General features: G+C 41.6%; 1 long non-coding RNA gene across 1 annotated transcript; it reads left to right on the forward strand.

The window, feature by feature from the left end:
• Positions 1-11,220: 11,220 nt before the first annotated feature.
• Positions 11,221-13,818, forward strand: LOC123739245 (uncharacterized). The gene is made up of 4 exons (XR_006767650.1): positions 11,221-11,335; positions 12,786-12,942; positions 13,326-13,445; positions 13,547-13,818. It is a non-coding gene; the product is annotated as an uncharacterized lncRNA (long non-coding RNA).
• The last annotated feature ends 5,121 nt before the right edge of the window (positions 13,819-18,939 follow it).

The following is an 18,939-nucleotide window of genomic DNA, read 5'->3' on the forward strand; positions in this document are numbered from 1 at the left end:
GTATCTTTAAAATGGGATACCGTCCTACCTACCCTAGAGAGGTTATTAAGGGACAGTCATGTCGAGTTTGTTTCATTTGGTGATCTCATGAAGGGCAGAACACACATTACTGTGTCTTTGGTTGTGTCAACTTTTCAATGATGGGGTTTACATCTAAATGCTGTGTAACGTATGTGATTACATATGAAACTATTTGTGAAAATATTAAATGTGATGTTAGCCTTCTAAATGAAAATATGGATTTTCATAATGTTTAAAACCTCTTACATCTAGACGTTCCGCTAGCGGAACACCTGCTCCAATATCCAATGATGGGCGTGGCGCGAAATACAAATTCCTCTAAAATCCGAAAACTTCCATTTTTCAAACATATGACTATTTTACAGCATTTTAAAGACAAGACTCTCGTTAATCTAAACACACTGTCCGATTTCAAAAAGGCTTTACAACGAAAGCAAAACATTAGATTATGTCAGCCGAGTACCCAGCCAGAAATAATCAGACACCCATTTTTCAAGCTAGCATATAATGTCACAAAAACCCAGAAGACAGCTAAATGCAGCACTAACCTTTGATCTTCATCAGATGACACACCTAGGACATTATGTTATACAATACATGCATGTTTTGTTCAATCAAGTTCATATTTATATCAAAAAACAGCTTTTTACATTAGCATGTGACGTTCAGAACTAGCATACCCCCCGCAAACTTCCGGGGAATTTACTAACAATTTACTAAATTACTCACGATAAACGTTCACAAAAAGCATAACAATTATTTTAAGAATTATAGATACAGAACTCCTCTATGCACTCGATATGTCCGATTTTAAAATAGCTTTTTGGTGAAAGCACATTTTGCAATATTCTAAGTACATAGCCCAGGCATCACGGGCTAGCTATTTAGACACCCGGCAAGTTTAGCACTCACCAATATCAGCTTTACTATTATAAAAGTTTGATTACCTTTTGTTGTCTTCGTCAGAATGCACTCCCAGGACTGCTACTTCAATAACAAATGTTGGTTTGGTCCAAAATAATCCATCGTTATATCCGAATAGCGGCGTTTTGTTTGTGCGTTCCAGAAACTATCCAAAATGGTAAATCAGGGTCGCACGCATGGCGCATTTCGTGACAAAAAAATTCTAAATATTCCATTACCGTACTTCGAAGCATGTCAACCGCTGTTTAAAATACATTTTTATGCAATTTATCTCGTAAAAAAGCGATAATATTCCGACCGGGAATCTCCTTTTTGGTAAACAGAGGAAAAAACAGAAAGACGGGGGCGGCCAGTGCACGCGCCTAAGCCCACTGTCCCTTGATCGGCCACTTGAGAAAGGCGATAATGTGTTTCATCCTGGGGCTGGAATGACGACATTCAGGTTTTTCCCGGGCTCTGAGAGCCTATTGGAGCCGCGGGAAGTGTCACGTTACCGCAGAGATCCTAAGTTTTGGAATGAGATGTCAAAGAAAGACAATAAATGGTCAAACAGGCCACTTCCTGTAAAGGAATCTCTCAGGTTTTGACCTGCCATTTGAGTTCTGTTATACTCAGACACCATTCAAACAGTTTTAGAAACTTTGGAGTGATTTCTATCCAAAGCTAATAATTATATGCATATTCTAGTTTCTGGGCAGGAGTAATAATCAGATTAAATCGGGTACGTTTTTTATCCAGCCGTGAAAATACTGCCCCCTAGCCATAACAGGTTAAATACTTTTAGTCTGGTAAACGCAGCCGATCTAAGAACAGTTCCGAATGGTACTCTGAAGTGTCCATTATAACTTTGACAGACTGTGACTCTTAAGGGACGCAACCAGAGACTTTTCTGTCACTCTCCAGCAGAAGGACCGGCGACCACAGAGAAGACATATGCTCATAAATATGTAAATTGCAACTTATTTTCAAATGAGTGGTTGTTCATATTCAAAGCAATTTCTATGAGTGTAGTTATCAAGTATGAGTTTCCCACTATTGAGCGGTCCCCACCGCCTTTCCTTTGTCTACCAAGCTGTCATATCGGTTTCGTCCGCTAGGGACATTTCCTTTGTATCATGCAGTTAAACTTGTGTTAACTAATTGTGGGAGTGTTTATGTAATTCTTTGATTTGATTAGTTCGTAAATAATTAAACCGATTTTGTATATCGCTGATTCAAGATCTATGCTAGGGTTGGTGCAGACATCCAAGGGTTTGCGACATTCAGAATATGACATGAGGTGATGATACATCAATAGGTGACAGTAATCGATAAGATATTTTCATATCTGAAGAGTTAATTCGGGAAAAAGAGACACTTTAAATATTTTCCCGTGGTGCCCCGACTTCCTAGTCAATTAAATGTACATGATTAGTTTAATCACGTAATAAAATTACACAGAGAATAATATACAGTCTTCACATTTAATGATAGTCAACGACAGTATACAATTTTTGTGCTTAAACCTGAGCATAATATACCTTTTTGTTATTCTAAGGTTTGGCCTTCTTTCATAATCAGCATTTCAGATAAATACAACATTTCCCCATGTTGATAATTAAGTCCTTATGCTATCTTAAGGATCCAACCTGGGATGACATGGTGGGAAGCTAAGCTGCAGCATCACCATCAGCATGGGAACCCACAACGTCAGGGAACCATCTGTTATACTTACAGTTACATATGACCCCCCCCGAAAGCCAAGTCAACAAACAGATTACCGACCATTTCGAATCCCACCGTACCTTCTCCGCTATGCAATCTGGTTTCCGAGCTGGTCATGGGTGCACCTCAGCCACGCTCAAGGTCCTAAACGACATCATAACCGCCATCGATAAGAGACATTACTGTGCAGCCTTATTCATCGACCTGGCCAAGGCTTTCAACTCTGTCAATCACCACATTCTTATTGGCAGACTCGACAGCCTTGGTTTCTCAAATGATTGCCTCGCCTGGTTTACCAACTACTTCTCTGATAGAGTTCAGTGTGTCAAATCGGAGGGCCTGTTGTCCGGACCTCTGGCAGCCTCTATGGGTGTGACACAGGGTTCAATTCTCGGGCCGACTCTCTTCTCTGTATACATCAATGATGTTGCTCTTGCTGCTGGTGATTCTCTGATCCACATCTACGCAGACGACACCATTCTGTATACTTCTGGCCCTTCTTTGGACACTGTGTTAACTAACCTCCAGATGAGCTTCAATGCCATACAACTCTCCTTCCATGGCCTCCAACTGCTCTTAAAACGCAGGTAAAACTAAATGCATGCTATTCAATCGATCACTGCCCGCACCTGATCGCCCGTCCAGCATCACTACTCTGGACGGCTCTGACGTAGAATACGTGGACAACTACAAATACCTGGGTGTCTGGTTAGACTGTAAACTCTCCTTCCAGACTCACATTAAGCATCTCCAATCCAAAATTAAATCTAGAATCGGCTTCCTATATCACAACAAAGCAGCCTTCACTCATGCTGCCAAACACACCCTCGTAAAACTGACCATCCTACCGATCCTCGACTTCGGTGATGTCATTTATAAAATAGCCTCCAACACTCTGCTCAACAAACTGGATGCAGTCTATCACAGTGCCATCCGTTTTGTCACCAAAGCCCCATACACTACCCACCATTGCAACCTGTACGCTCTCGTTGGTTGGCCCTCGCTTCATACTCGTCGCCAAACCCACTGGCTATCTACAAGTCGCTGCTAGGTAAAGCCCCGCCTTATCTCAGCTCACTGGTCACCATAGCAGCACCCACTCGTAGCACGCGTTCCAGCAGGTATATCTCACTGGTCACCCCCAAAGCCAATTCCTCCTTTGGTCGTCTTTCCTTCCAGTTCTCTGCTGCCAATGACTGGAACGAACGAATCTCTGAAGTTGGAGACTATCTCCCTCAATAGCTTTAAGCACCAGCTGTCATAGCAGCTCACAGATCACTACACTTTTTACATAGCCCATCTGTAAACAGCCCATCTATCTACCTACCTCATCCCCATACTGTATTTATTTATTTATTTATTTATCTTGCTCCTTTGCTCCCCAGTATCTCTACTTGCACATTCATCTTCTGCACATCTACCATTGCAGTGTTTAATTGCAATATAGTACTTACTTCGCCACCATGGCCTATTTATTGCCTTAACTTACCTCATTTGCACTCACTGTATATAGACATTTTGTTCTACTGTATTTTTTTTATTTTGTTTTATTCCATGTGTAACTCTGTGCGGTTGTATGTGTCGAATTGCTACGCTTTATCTTGGCCAGGTCGCAGTTGCAAATGACAACTTGTTCTCAACTAGTCTACCTGGTTAAATAAAGGTGAAATAAATGAGCAACAACAACAAAAATATGACTTCATCACACCAGATGGGGGCGCTGTTGTATAGAGAACTGCTGGCTAGGATTCCAAAGCTTCTCAGAGTAGGACTAATGAGCTAGGTGGTCAGTGTTGCCTTTCAAACAGTGGTGTAAAATACTTCAGTAAAAAAATACTTTAAAGTACTACTTAAGTAGTTATTTTGAGCATCTGTACTGTACTTTACTATTCATATTTTTTACAACTTTCACTTCACTACATTCCTAAAGAAAATAATGTATTTTTTACTCCATGCATTTTCCCTGACACCCCAAAGTACTGATTAAATGTTGAATGCTTAGCAGCACAGGGAAATGGTCAAATTCACACACTTATCAAGATAACTTATCCCCACTGCCTCTGCTCTGGTGTACTCACTAAAGACAAATGTTTATTTGTAAATGATGTCTGAGTTTTAGAGTGTGCCCCTGGCTATCCCAAAAATACATATAAATTGTGCCGTCCATCTGGTTGGCTTGATATATTGAGTTTGAGTTTTTTATTTTTACAGGGACAGTGCACATTAATCAACGTTTCAGTAAAAGTGCCGGTTTTAGCCAGCCGGCTAATTTTCAACCGCAGTCCCTGGGCAGGTTATTAAAAACAATTACAATATAGACAATCATTGAACAGTGAGCACACGCAGAGCAACATAGGACAAGCAAGACATAGCATACAGACAGAGCAACATAGGACAAGCAAGATGTAGCATACAGACAGAGCAACATAGGACAAGCAAGACGTAGCATACAGACAGAGAAACATAGAACAAAAAGCAACAAGACAAAATCCATAAGAGCAACAAAGTGTTTCCACACCTCACAAGCTACAGACAACAGACAACATGGAAAGCGGCAATACACAGCTAGGGATTATGTTCACAAGTCTGATTGACCTTTAGCCATGTCTTCATGCATTTTGTGAAAGTGTGATATGTGGTGCAGTTATGTGTGTCTGATGGCAGTGTATTCCAGGCATGGGAAGCTCTCACAGAGAAAGCAGATTTACTAAAGGTGCTTTTCCTTAAGGGAACTATACAGTCACCTCTCATGGCAGACCTTGTGGATCTGCTGCCATGTGTTTGGGTTTTCTGTTTTACAAAAATACTGAGTGGAGGAGGAGCTAGGCCATTTAGGATCTTGAATACAAGACATGCGTCGGTGTATTGCACAAGATTTTCCCAACTCAGGAGCTCATGCTTTCTGAGGATGTAACAGTGATGATGGCTATTGGGCTTTCTATCGAGCACTTTGAGAGCCTGTTTGTAGACAGACTGAATAGGTTTTAATGTTGTATAGCAAGCTTGGGTCCAACTAGTCAAGCAGTATGTTAAGTGGGGGAGTATCATCGATTTGAAATACAGTTTTGCTACCTCTGTGGTCAAACAATTTCGTATAAATCGGAAATGAGCTAGGTTGAATTTGGTTATTTGAATTACTTTTTTCACATGCTTTTTAAAAGAGAGGTTGGAATCAAGTATGATTCCAAGGTACTTAAAATCAGATACCACCTGGAGCTTCTCCCTGACACATAGACATCTGGCTCAGTAGCATCTGTTGCCCTCTTTGTGAAGAACATGCAAACTGTTTTTTTCACATTGAGATGCAAACACGAGTCACTGAGCCACTTTGTAACCTGGACCATTACAGTAGTGAGTTCTTGTGCAGCTTGTTGTTTGCTCTTTGCATGCACATATCACTGTATCATCTGCATACATTTGAACTTCAGACCCAGTGCAGACGGAAGGCAGATCATTAATGTACAGGCTGAACAGGAGGGGCCCCAGTATTGACCCTTGGGGCATGCCCACATCATAGCTAAGAGTGGGCGACAGCTCATTGCTCACTCTGACACACTGAGTTCTGCCTTCAAGGTATGATTTCATCCATCTCAAGGCATCGGGGCAAAAGTTGAACTTGGACAATTTTGTGATGAGAATCTCATGGTTAACAGTATCGAAAGCCTTCCTTAGGTCCAGAAACACAGCCCCAACAACGCCCCCTTTGTCCATCTTGGACTTCACATTTTCCAGAAGAAAGCAGTTGGCCGTTTCTGTGGAGTGTTTCGCTCTGAAGCCAAACTGCATGGAGTGTAATGTGAAGGGGCTGTTGTTGAGGTGGGAAATCAGTTGTTCTGCTACACACTTTTCAACAACCTTCGACACTACAGGTAGTATACTAATGGGCCTGTAGTTACTCACATCAGCAGGGTCGCCCGATTTAAAGATGGCCGTTATTATGGCTGACTTCCATACCCTTGGAAACACCCCCAGACCAATAGATGTGTTGGTGACCTTAGTAATGGGGCCAATGAGTGACTGTCGTTTTTAAGAAAGGTAGAGTCCAGCCCAAACACATCTTTGGATTTAGAGTTCTTTAGTGAGCTAATCACCTTGTTCACCTTTGACTCAGAAACCTCCCTTATGATGAAGACAGGTTGAGCGTCATTCACTAGCACTGAGCCCAATAAACCAGTGGAGGGGTTCTGTGTCAGTACCTTGACAGAGTCAATAAAGTAGGAATTGAAGGCTATTGCTATTTCAACTGCATCCTGTGTTAGATTGTTATTCACCATGATTTCTAGTCATTTTGCGGTGTTACTATTGTCTTTCCCTGTTAACTTTTTTAGATTCTCCCAGATCAATTTAGAATTTCCCTTTGCCTCACCAATTATGTTAATAAAAAAGTTTGCCTTGGCCTGTCTGATTTCTTTCATCACCTTATTTCTCAACATGGTAAACCTACGTCTGTCATGCTATAAGGAATAAGAAATGATTTATACTTTTGATACTTCAGTATGTTTCAGAAATTACATTTACTTTGATGCATAAGTATATTTTAAACCAAATACCTTTAGACTTTTACTCAAGAAGTATTTTACTGCGCGACTTTCGCTTTTACTTCAGTCTTTTTATATTAAGGTATCTTTACTTTTGTTCAAGTATGACAATTGAGTACTTTTTCCACCACTGCTTTCAGATCAGCGGAGACCTGTCCCTTATTCATAAAGTGTTGCAGATTAGGAGTGCTGATCAAAGATCAGGTTTTCCCAGTCCAGAACAATCTGCTTCAATATGATCTAAAAAGTCAAACTGTTATGAACACGCTTCATGAATACGGGTCTAGATCAGGAACCGTGTCCACAAAGCACCTCAGAGTAGAGACTGCTTTCCAACATCAGGTGGTTTCTGTTGACTATCTAATGGAGGTTCTTGAACAGGAAAACATCTGAGAGCAGAGCATTACATTTACATTTTAGTCATTCAGCAGACGTTCTCATTCAGAACGACTTACAGAGGACAGACTTTTGCCCAAATGAGAATCTCCCAGTGAATAAAATAGATCTCAGTAACCGGGAAACTAATGAGTGGTCGAGAGGTTGAGTAGAGTGTTACAGTTTTTCCCAATTGCTAAAACACAATTTTGCAAACTAGGCTGGTTTTATCAAAATACTTAACAAAACCACACACCCAAACTGCAAAATGAAGCACTGCAACCAAAACAACATATAGCATTATCAAAATCAAACGTTTGCACGAAATGGCACACACTTCATTCATATTACCAGATTTTTGTCTAACCAACTACACACTGTTGGGCATAATGAAAAGCACTCTCATCTTTAGTATGCTTTGCTATAATACTAAAATAGTTCAAATTGTAGAAAATTCTTCAGATGCACAGAAATATTTGCAGATACACACACATGCTGTTGAAACATTTTATTTTTCACCAACCAAGTCAGTGCAACGTATGCACAGCAGATATATTTACATTAGACTGAACAAAAATATGCTCACAAAAAAAACAGTAAACTGAAAAAGAAAATTGCAGAAAAATGTGCAGAAAAAATATATAGAAAAAAAAATAAGAGTCAAGAAAAATAATTAGGCAGCATCTTGCCGCACAGCTGGATCTGGCCACAACGCCTCGTCCACATAACAGGCAATATCTTCCCTTGCCAGACATCGAGGGAAGAAGCGCCTTGAGTGACTTATCCATCCCTGAATCGCACCCACATCAGTCTCATCACATGCCTCTTCCATAGCCTGCACAAGAGGCATGCGCACAAAAGGCTGCCGGTTGTATACCTTCCACCGCCATGCCGAAAATAACTCTTCTATGGGGTTCAGAAATGGTGAGTATGGTGGGAGGTATTGCACGAGAAATGGTGGGTGGTCAGCAAACCAGTTTTGGACTGGGGCTGCACGATGAAAGCTCACGTTGTCCCATACTACAACGTGCTGGGTTCTTGATGGTCTGCATCATTCATACGCTCTGGTGGTATGAGAATGTTGTGGAGTCTGTCCAGAAATGTGAGAATATGGGCTGTGTTGTATGGTCCAAGGTTGGCATGACGGTGGAGGACACAATGCGTATTGGAGATGGCAGCGCACATTGTGATGTTCCCACCACATTGGCCAGGAACATCTATAATGGCTCTGTGGCCAATGACGTTTCTCCCTCTTCTGGTCTTTGCTAGGTTGAACCCAGCCTCATCTATAAAGATGAACTCATGTGGGATTGCATAAGCATCCATTTCCAGTACTCCCTGAAAACAAAAGCAGTCAATATGGTGTTATCCAGTACACTGGGAAACAATGTTGCGTGTAGTGCAGTCAATTTTTTACATTTTAGTCATTTAGCAGATTCTCTTATCCAGAGCGACTTACAGTAGTGAATGCATACATTTCATACATTTTTTTTCTTCCATACTGGTCCCCCGTGGGAATTGAACCCACAACCCTGGCGTTGCAAACACCATGCTCTACCAACTGAGCCACTATGGGGTGTACTACATAGTGTGAAAGAAATTTTGGTTACATACCTGTACTCCAGTAAAACGGCTCAAGTTGGGCTGCACTCTCTGTCCAGCCTCTCGCATTGTCAGCCCATGGTTGATGACATGATCAGCTAAGGTTGCTCTGATTTCATTTGAAAGTTGTTGTCTTCTTTGGCCATGAACTCCTCTACCAGCTCTACCCCTACCTCTCACTCTTCCTCCCCCTCTCATTCTAACCCTCCCTCTTCCTCTTCCTCTCTCTGCAACTGGCGTCCATTGTTGTTGTAAAACAAAAGGTGCTCACCTGTGGTCTTTTCATAGTGCTTACTTCCTGATTGAAGTGGTAACAATTAACCATTGAGGTGTTTGGCCAGGAGGCACATGTATTAGCCAATTAGCTCATGTAGTGTCATTTTGAATGGCAGTGTTTTGAAATGGCAAACACGTGACTTTATGTCAGATTGTTGTGTCTTATGCAGAGAACCGTGTGCAGTGCATTTAAAAAGTGCCATTTTGAATTGCAAAATGTGTGTAAAGCAGAAAATGTGTTTAGACTTTTGGAGACTTTAGAAGAGGTTTTGCTCTCTGTGTGTCAGTTTAAATAATTGTGCTGTGCATGTCATTTTACTGTGTTAGCAATTGGAAAAAACTGTAATCGTTAGTAGGTAAACCTACTTCAGCAGAGGATTCACAAGAGTATCTTTTCTTGTTCAAGCACGGAAGTGTTTTAAAATCCACCTCACCCCCTTTGAAAGAGCTGTTGTTTTCTGGAAGGAGAAAAGCATGCTACTTTTACTTTTATCTATAAAATGTCTTCCTCCACTACTAGCTACATTTATTTGTATCACTACACATTTATTTTGGGATTACAATGAGCCAATGAGGATGGTATGATGGTATGTCTCCACATGCATGACTGAGCAGTGAGGTCATTCCTCAGGATCTTCCGTGTGTGTGTGTGTGTGTGTATGTATTCCTCTCCAACCACAACACTACAGAGACAGAATTTGACTTTAATCAAACAAGGTAGTTATTGATAGCCGTTTGGGAATTCATAAAAAATGGTGGAGAATTAGTACAGTGTCTCTAACTGATTAGGTGATGGAGCTTGGCCAATGTGGAGAAGATTGTTTTAACGCTTAGGTATCAGTGACAACAAGACAACCCATTGGATAATCACAGTATATTCATTAAAAAGGTGACAGCCCATTGGATAATTACAGTACTGGTTATCAATAAGGTGACAGCACATTGGGTAATTACACAACTGATTAATATATCAATCTTGGTGATAGTGATGTCCCAAGGCCTGTCACCCCTACCAAACCACAGATCTCTCTAATTGACCTATTTCTCTCACAGAAGTGGCAGTAATTGACACGTCGGCCGTGTGTGTGCGTGTTTTCTGCTGCCAACTTGCTCGCCTTCTGACACACACAACGGATATCCCCTACTCTTGGCGTTATCAAAGAATCACGCCGTTATCGTACAAATAAACTTCCAGGCAAGAGCAGAGAGAGCCAGAGGAAGATGGAGAAAGAGACAGAACAAGCTCGGAAGGAGAGGGAGAGGTGACTCCAGTATCCCCCCTCCCATCACTTGTTGTCTGGTTCTTATCTGGCCTTAGAGAGCAGCTTGTGTCTCCCACCAAAGAAAAAGCCCACGCTCTCTCTCAGACATAAATAATTGCACAGAGAAAACATTCCCATGAAGGTACTAACCCCCACATCTCTCTCTCAAGTCAAGGTGTATGGTCTCAGTGCCAGGAATCTTAAATGTGATTTATGGTCAACACAATCCTGTCTCAGAGCTCTACGGACAATTTATTCTATCTTACGGCTTGATTTCTGCTCTGACATGCACTGTCAACTGCGGGACTTTATGTAGACAGGGGTGTGCCTTTCCAAATCATGTCCAATCAACTGAATTTATCACAGGTGGACTCCAATCAAGATGTAGAAACATCTCAAGGGTGATCAAAGGAAACAGAATGCACCTGAGCTCAATTTAGAGTCTCTGTTTTCACTTTGTCATTATGGGGTAATGTGTATAGTTAAGTAGTCCTACGTACCACCTGTGGGTCATCATACCACCTGGGTGTGTGGGGGGGGCTGAGATCTTTATAAACAGCTAGATGGCACAGTAAAGACCATCAGCAGTTGGGTGACTAGAGAAAGACAGACGTCCAGATCAAGAATATCCAGGTAAGACGATCTTAGTCTTCCATCTCTCTCTCTGTGGGCAACCATCTTACCTTTTATCTGTAGACTGTGGCTGGGATTCAGTCGATTGCAGACAGTGAGGGGCTTTCCAATAAAGTGCATTTAGATTGGCACAATAGCAGATATAGAAATTGTCAGTTTGGTTGAGTACACTGAATGACTTCTCAGCCAGGTTTGCTGTCAGAACTGAATGTAACATCATGGGACTGACAGTTTCTATATCAAGTGTCATCTCCCTCCATCCAGGATTAACCTTTCTGGGAAGGGGGCTCCGCTAGCGGAACACCTGGCCTACAGCCAGTGACACTGCAGGGCACCAAATTTAAACAGATCTCCTTAAACATACAAGTATTACACACCATTTTAAAGAAAGTTCTTGTTAATCCAACCACTGTGTCCGATTTCAGAAAGCACACCATGTGATTGTTAGGTCAGCTCCTAGCCACAAAAACCATACAGCCATTTTCCAACCAAGGAGAGGTGTCACAAGTCAGCAATAGCATTAAACTTAATCATTTACCTTTGCTCTTCATCTGATGGCACTCCCAGGTCTCCATGTTGGACAATAAATGTTTGATAAAGTTCATCTTTACGTCCAAATACCTCCTTTTTTGTTTGCGTGTTTAGTCCAGTAATCAAAAGGTTTCATTTGAGGGTGTAGAAACATGTCAAACGATGTTTCTAATCAATCCTTAGGCTGTTTGAAACATTATTGACTATTTATAATAAACGGCCAATGCTGTTTTCATTAGAAGGAACGGAGCACACGGCCAGTCACGTGACTAAACTAAAGGCATTCACCTGGGCCATCTGCTTAGCGTGCTCTTATTCGCTCCCCTTTCACAATAGAAGCCTGAAACAACTTCTAAAGACTGACATCTAGTGGAAGCTTTAAGTGCAATCTGACCCAACTGACACTGGATATTCGATAGGCATTCACTTAAACTACAAACCTCAGAATTCCCACTTCCTGGTTGGATTTTTCGCATGCCATATGAGTTCTGTTATACTCAGACATTATGTTAACAGTTTGGTAACTTTAGTGTTTTGTATCCAAATCTACGAATTATATGCATATTCTAGCTTCTGGGCCTGAGTAACAGGCAGTTTACTCTGGGCACGCTTTTCATCCAAACCTCCCAATGCTGCCCCCTATCCCTAAAGAGATTATTAAGCTAGTGTGGAAATCAAACACTTCTGGAGAGCCAATAGCTGCAATTGAATAAGAGCCTGTATTTATGCTGATTCAGGATTGTTCTTGTCTTCCATTAATTTCTCTGTCTGTGTCTCTTCTTCCACTGACTAATCTCTTAACACTGATAATATATCCTGATCTTTCAAATCCATTTTTTTACTCCTGGAAGAATACAGTTTGTAGTGTTAGTTTCAAGCTCTTATGGACATGTTTATACCTTCCTCTCCTCTCTGACAGTGAACCATGGCCTCTCTCTCTGTCCCTGGGACTGCTGGTGCTATGCACCCTGGCTCTTGTACACTGTGACCTGAATGGCGGCCCCCTCAGGGTGTATGATATTCGTGCCGCCAACCTGAAACGATGGCTATTCATAAAACCAAGCCCTTACGTCAAGGTGACTTTATTTAACCAGAACAGTCAGTTAAGAAATCTTTGATATAAAGTGAGGGACGGGCAGGGGGGGTGATAAAACAGAAGTATAGTAATGTTACAGACTTCATAACACAAAAGAACAGACACAGCAATAATCAAACAGTAGACGGTCAGCTGTCATTTGTTTGGATATCAAGTAGGCTACAGTGATGTGTGAACATAACAAGCCAATCACTGACATTTATTTGTTAGGTGACGTAATACATTTTTAAAAATGAATTATAAAATGCATTTACTGGTTCCTCATTCAAGTGAGCCAACTGTACATGCATTAACAGTCATTTACTATTTGATGCACAATAATTTAACAAGTTTAAAGTCTACTGACAACATTATCTTCCTTAGGTGTGGTGTGGTTCATCCTTTCATGGCCAGAGCAACACTCTGGAGAAACAGGAAAACCCCGTCTGGCCCGACAAGTTCAACTTTGCTGACATCCTTCCCAACTCTGTCCTGACGATCGAGGTGAGATTCCCAACTTACTATGCAAAGCGCTTTGAGCACTGGAAAAGCACTATTTAAATCCCATCTATTATGAATATAATGAGGAGGAAGATTATTATTAGGTGTGGGATGATGTCGTCGGACTAGATCACCACATGGGAACCTGCAGAATCACCATCCGCCCAGGAACACACAATGAGACCTGCCAGCTAAACAGAGGCACTGTCTACTACTCCTACAGCTACTAGATATAACTGTTTGATGATTAGATTGTAACCTATGACCTTTGTCACCCTTTCACTCATGTATTCATTTCCTTATAGCATTAAAAAAGTGCTTTATAGCAAGATGTTCTCAGTCTGTCTTAATCATGTTTCTGACTTGTTTTATTTCTCAGAAGATGGTACACAGCATATTAAAAGATAATATTTCTACTAGATTTTATGTCAACTTTTTACCAATCGACATTTAAAATTTATTTTTGAAACTGTCGCAAAGCTAACTAAAAAGCAGCCTTCGCAAATGGAGGATGGCTTTCACTTCAGCAGTAATACATTTATGAACTTCTTTGAGGGAAAAGATCATTAGAAAGCAAATTACAGATTCCTCTTTAAATCTGGGTATTCCTCCAAAGCTCCATTGTCCTGAGTCTACACAACTCTGCCAGGACCTAGGATCAAGGGAGATACTAAAGTGTTTAGTACTATATCTCTTGACACAATGATGAAAATAATCATGGCCTCCAAACCCTCAAGCTGCATACTGGACCCTATTCCAACTAAACTACTGAAAGAGCTGCTTCCTGTGCTTGGCCCTCATATGTTGAATATAATAAATGGCTCTCTATCCACCGGATGTGTACCAAGCTCACTAAAAGTGGCAGTAATAAAGCCTCTCTTGAAAAAGCCGAATCTTGACCCAGAAATTATAAACTATCGGCCTATATCGAATCTTCCATTCCTCTCAAACATTTTAGAAAAGCTGTTGCACAGCAACTCACTGCCTTCCTGAAGACAAACAATGTATACGAAACGCTTCAGTCTGGTTTTAGACCCTATCATAGCACTGAGACTGCACTTGTGAAGGTGGTAAATGACCTTTTAATGACGTCAGACCGAGGCTCTGCATCTGTCCTCGTGCTCCTAGATCTTAGTGCCGCTTTTGATACCATCGATCACCACATTCTTTTGGAGAGATTGGAAACCCAAATTGGTCTACATGGACAAGTTCTGGCCTGGTTTAGATCTTATCTGTCGGAAAGATATCAGTTTGTCTCTGAATGGTTTGTCCTCTGACAAATCAATTGTAAATTTCGGTGTTCCTCAAGGTTCCGTTTTAGGACCACTATTGTTTTCACTATATATTTTACCTCTTGGGGATGTCATTCGAAAACATAATGTTAAATTTCACTGCTATGCGGACGACACACAGCTGTACATTTCAATGAAACATGGTGAAGCCCCAAAATTGCCCTCGCTAGAAGCCTGTGTTTCAGACAGAAGTGGATGGCTGCAAACTTTCTACTTTTAAACTCGGACAAAACAGAGATGCTTGTTCTAGGTCCCAAGAAACAAAGAGATCTTCTGTTGAATCTGACAATTAATCTGGATGGTTGTACAGTCGTCTCAAATAAAACTGAAGGACCTCGGCGTTACTCTGGACCCTGATCTCTCTTTTGAAGAACATATCAAGACTGTTTCAAGGACAGCTTTTTTCCATCTACGTAACATTGCAAAAATCAGAAACTTTCTGTCCAAAAATGACGCAGGAAAATTAATCCATGCTTTTGTTACTTCTAGGCTGGACTACTGCAATGCTCTACTTTCCGGCTACCGGATAAAGCACTAAACAAACTTCAGTTAGTGCTAAATACGGCTGCTAGAATCCTGACTAGAACCCAAAAATTTGATCATATTACTCCAGTGCTAGCCTCCCTACACTGGCTTCCTGTTAAGGCAAGGGCTGATTTCAAGGTTTTACTGCTAACCTACAAAGCATTACATGGGCTTGCTCCTACCTATCTTTCCGATTTGGTCCTGCCGTACATACCTACACGTACGCACGGTCACAAGACGCAGAGCCTCCCTAATTGTCCCTAGAATTTCTAAGCAAACGGCTGGAGGTAGGGCTTTCTCCTATAGAGCTCCATTTTTATGGAATGGTCTGCCTACCAATGTGAGAGACGCAGACTCAGTCTCAACCTTTAAGTCTTTACTGAAGACTTATCTCTTCAGTAGGTCCTATGATTAAGTGTAGTCTGGCGCAGGAGTGTGAAGGTGAACGGAAAGGCTGGAGCAACGAACTGCCCTTGCTGTCTCTGCCTTGCCGGTTCCCCTCTTTCCACTGGGATTCTCTGCCTCTAACCCTTTTACAGGGGCTGAGTCACTGGCTTACTGGTGTTCTTCCATGCCGTCCATGGGAGGGGTGCGTCACTTGAGTGGGTTGAGTCACTGACGTGGTCTTCCTGTCTGGGTTGGCGCCCCCCCCCCCCCTTGGGTTGTGCCATGGCGGAGATCGTTGTGGGCTATACTCGGCCTTGTCTTGGGACGGTAAGTTGGTGGTTGGAGACATCCCTCTAGTGGTGTGGGGTTGTGCTTTGGCAAAGTGGGTGGGGTTATATCCTGCCTGTTTGGCCCTGTCCGGGGGTATCATCGGATGGGGCCACAGTGTCTTCTGATCCCCTCCTGTCTCAGCCTCCAGTATTTATGCTGCAGTAGTTTATGTGTCGGGGGCTAGGGTCAGTCTGTTACATCTGGAGTATTTCTCTTGTCTTATCCGGTGTCCTGTGTGAATTTAAATATGCTCTCTAATTCTCTCTTTCTCTCTTTCTGTCTTTCTCTCGGAGGACCTGAGCCCTAGGACCATGCCTCAGGACTACCTGGTATGATGACTCCCTTGCTGTCCCCAGTCCACCTGGCCGTGCTGCTGCTCCAGTTTCAGCTGTTCTGCCTGCGGCTATGGAACCCTGACCTGTTCACCGGACGTGCTTGTTGCACCCTCGACAACTACTATGATTATTATTATTTGACCATGCTGGTCATTTATGAACATTTTAACATCTTGACCATGTTCTGTTATAATATCCACCCTGCACAGGCAGAAGAGGAATGGCCACCCCTCATAGCCTGGTTCCTCTCTAGGTTTCTTCCTAGGTTTTTGGCCTTTCTAGGGAGTTTTTCCTAGGGGAGTTTTTTCTAGCCACCGTGCTTCTTTCACATGCATTGCTTGCTATTTGGGGTTTTAGGTTGGGTTTCTGCTACAGCACGTTGAGATATCAGCTGATGTACGAAGGGCTATATAAATACATTTGATTTGAATTTGATTTGATTTACCTTTTACAGTGTCATGACATGGCCCTTTTGGGTGTATGTCATGCACCCCAGTCACGCTCTCTCCCACCCCACATTTTACGACGGTCATATATTCCTGCTAGAAACTCACTCTTCACTGCTATGGAGGGAGAGACCATGGAGAACAAAAACATTATTGTTCCCAAAATTGGAGAATTAAACAATATTTATATTGTTGGGACTGGTCTGTGGACACTTAACCTCTATGGGCTAGGTGGGACGCAGCGTCCCACCCGTGGTGCACTCCATCAACAGCAGGTGCATTTCAAGAGCGGCAAATTTGAATCCAAATAAATGTCAAAATTCAAATTTTTCAAACATACAACTATTTTACACCCTTTGAAAGATAAACATCTCCTTAATCTAACCACGTTTTACGATTTCAAAAGGTTTTACGGCGAAAGCATAAATTTAGAGTATGTTAGGACAGTACAATTACAAGAGTTGTGTGTAATGTTGTGCCAATTCAAAGACAGGCGTCACCAAAACCATAAAATCAGCTAAAATTATGCACTAACCTTTTACAATCTCCAACAGATGACACTCCTAGGACATTATGTTAGACAATGCATGCATTTTTAGTTCTATCAAGTTCATATTTATATCCAAAAACAGCGTTTTACTGTGGCGTTGATGTTCAGGAAATCGTTTCCCTCCAATAACCGGCATTCAAGTCAGACCACAAATTAAATAATTAAAATTAGAAAACATTGGTAAAATATTATATTGTCATTTAAAGTATTATAGATTTACACTCTCTTGAACGCAATCAACTTGCCAGATTTAAAAAATAACCTTACTGGGAAATCACACTTTGCAATAATCTGAGCACTGCGCCCAGAAAAATACGCGTTGCGATACAGACTAGCCGCCATGTTGGGGAGATCTAAAATCGAAAATACTATGTAAATAATCCATTACCTTTGATTCTCTTCATCAGATGTCACTTCCAGGTATCACAGGTCCATAACGAATGTAGTTTTGTTCAAAAAGCTCATAATTTATGTCCAAAAATCTCCGTCTTGTTAGCACATGATCTAAGCCCGCCGGACTTCACTTCATGAACGTGGGGAAAAAATATATTTACGTTCGTTCAAACATGTCAAACGTTGTATAGCATAAATCATTAGGGCCTTTTTAACCAGAACATGAATAATATTCAAAGGTGGACGAATGCATTCTCTTTTATAACGTATTGGAACGAGGGTACCCAACATGAACTCTGCGCCAGGTGTCTAATGGGCCATCATCGTTCCATGGCTCTTGTTCGGTCAGATCTCCCTCCAGAAGACTCAAAACACTTTGTAAAGGCTGGTGACATCTAGTGGAAGCAATAGGAAGTGCCAAAATATTCCTCAGCCCCTGTGTTTTTCAATGGCATAGGTTTAAAGGTAATACAACACATCAGGTATCCACTTCCTGTCAGAATCTGTCTCAGGGTTTTGCCTGCCAAATGAGTTCTGTTATACTCACAGACACCATTCAAACAGTTTTAGAAACTTTAGGGTGTTTTCTATCCATATATAATAAGTATATGCATATTCTAGTTACTGGGTAGGATTAGTAACCAGATTAAATCGGGTACATTTTTTTATCCAGTCGTGCAAATACTGCCCCCTAGCCCTAACAGGTTAAAAGATAGCTATGTTGAGTTTGTTTCATTTGGTGATCTCATGAAGGACAGAACACACATTACTGTGTCCACTTTCCAATCATGGGGTTTACATCTAAATGCTGTGAAACATATGCACGAAGGAACATTTCGCATTTGCACGAAGGGAACATTTCGGCATTTGCTGTATGGTTAATGTAGTCCTTATTGCAAATGTACGGTCCCTTACTAGACGTCGGGCCGGATCTTCCGGGAAGTCATCGAACGGAGTCTCTAGGACATTCGGTTTCCGTTAATCTTTTTCAAATTTGTCATTTTTCACCTGTCCTGGATTATACCACAGGAGGGCGAATGGAATCATATTGCAAATGTAACAAACATCACCAATCGACAACGTGGCCTTTTCTCCTAAACAGAAAAGGCTTTGAAGATGCAACTTGGTGGGCATTGGTTTGGCATAATGGGCAGTTGGCCCCGAACAAGATGGAGTCGAAGCCTCAACGCTTTTTGAGTTAAGGCCATTTTTCTGGGATTAAATGTCAAAAATGTAAAT

Source organism: Salmo salar, unplaced genomic scaffold, assembly GCF_905237065.1.
Source record: "Salmo salar unplaced genomic scaffold, Ssal_v3.1, whole genome shotgun sequence".
Classification (NCBI taxonomy): domain Eukaryota; kingdom Metazoa; phylum Chordata; class Actinopteri; order Salmoniformes; family Salmonidae; genus Salmo; species Salmo salar.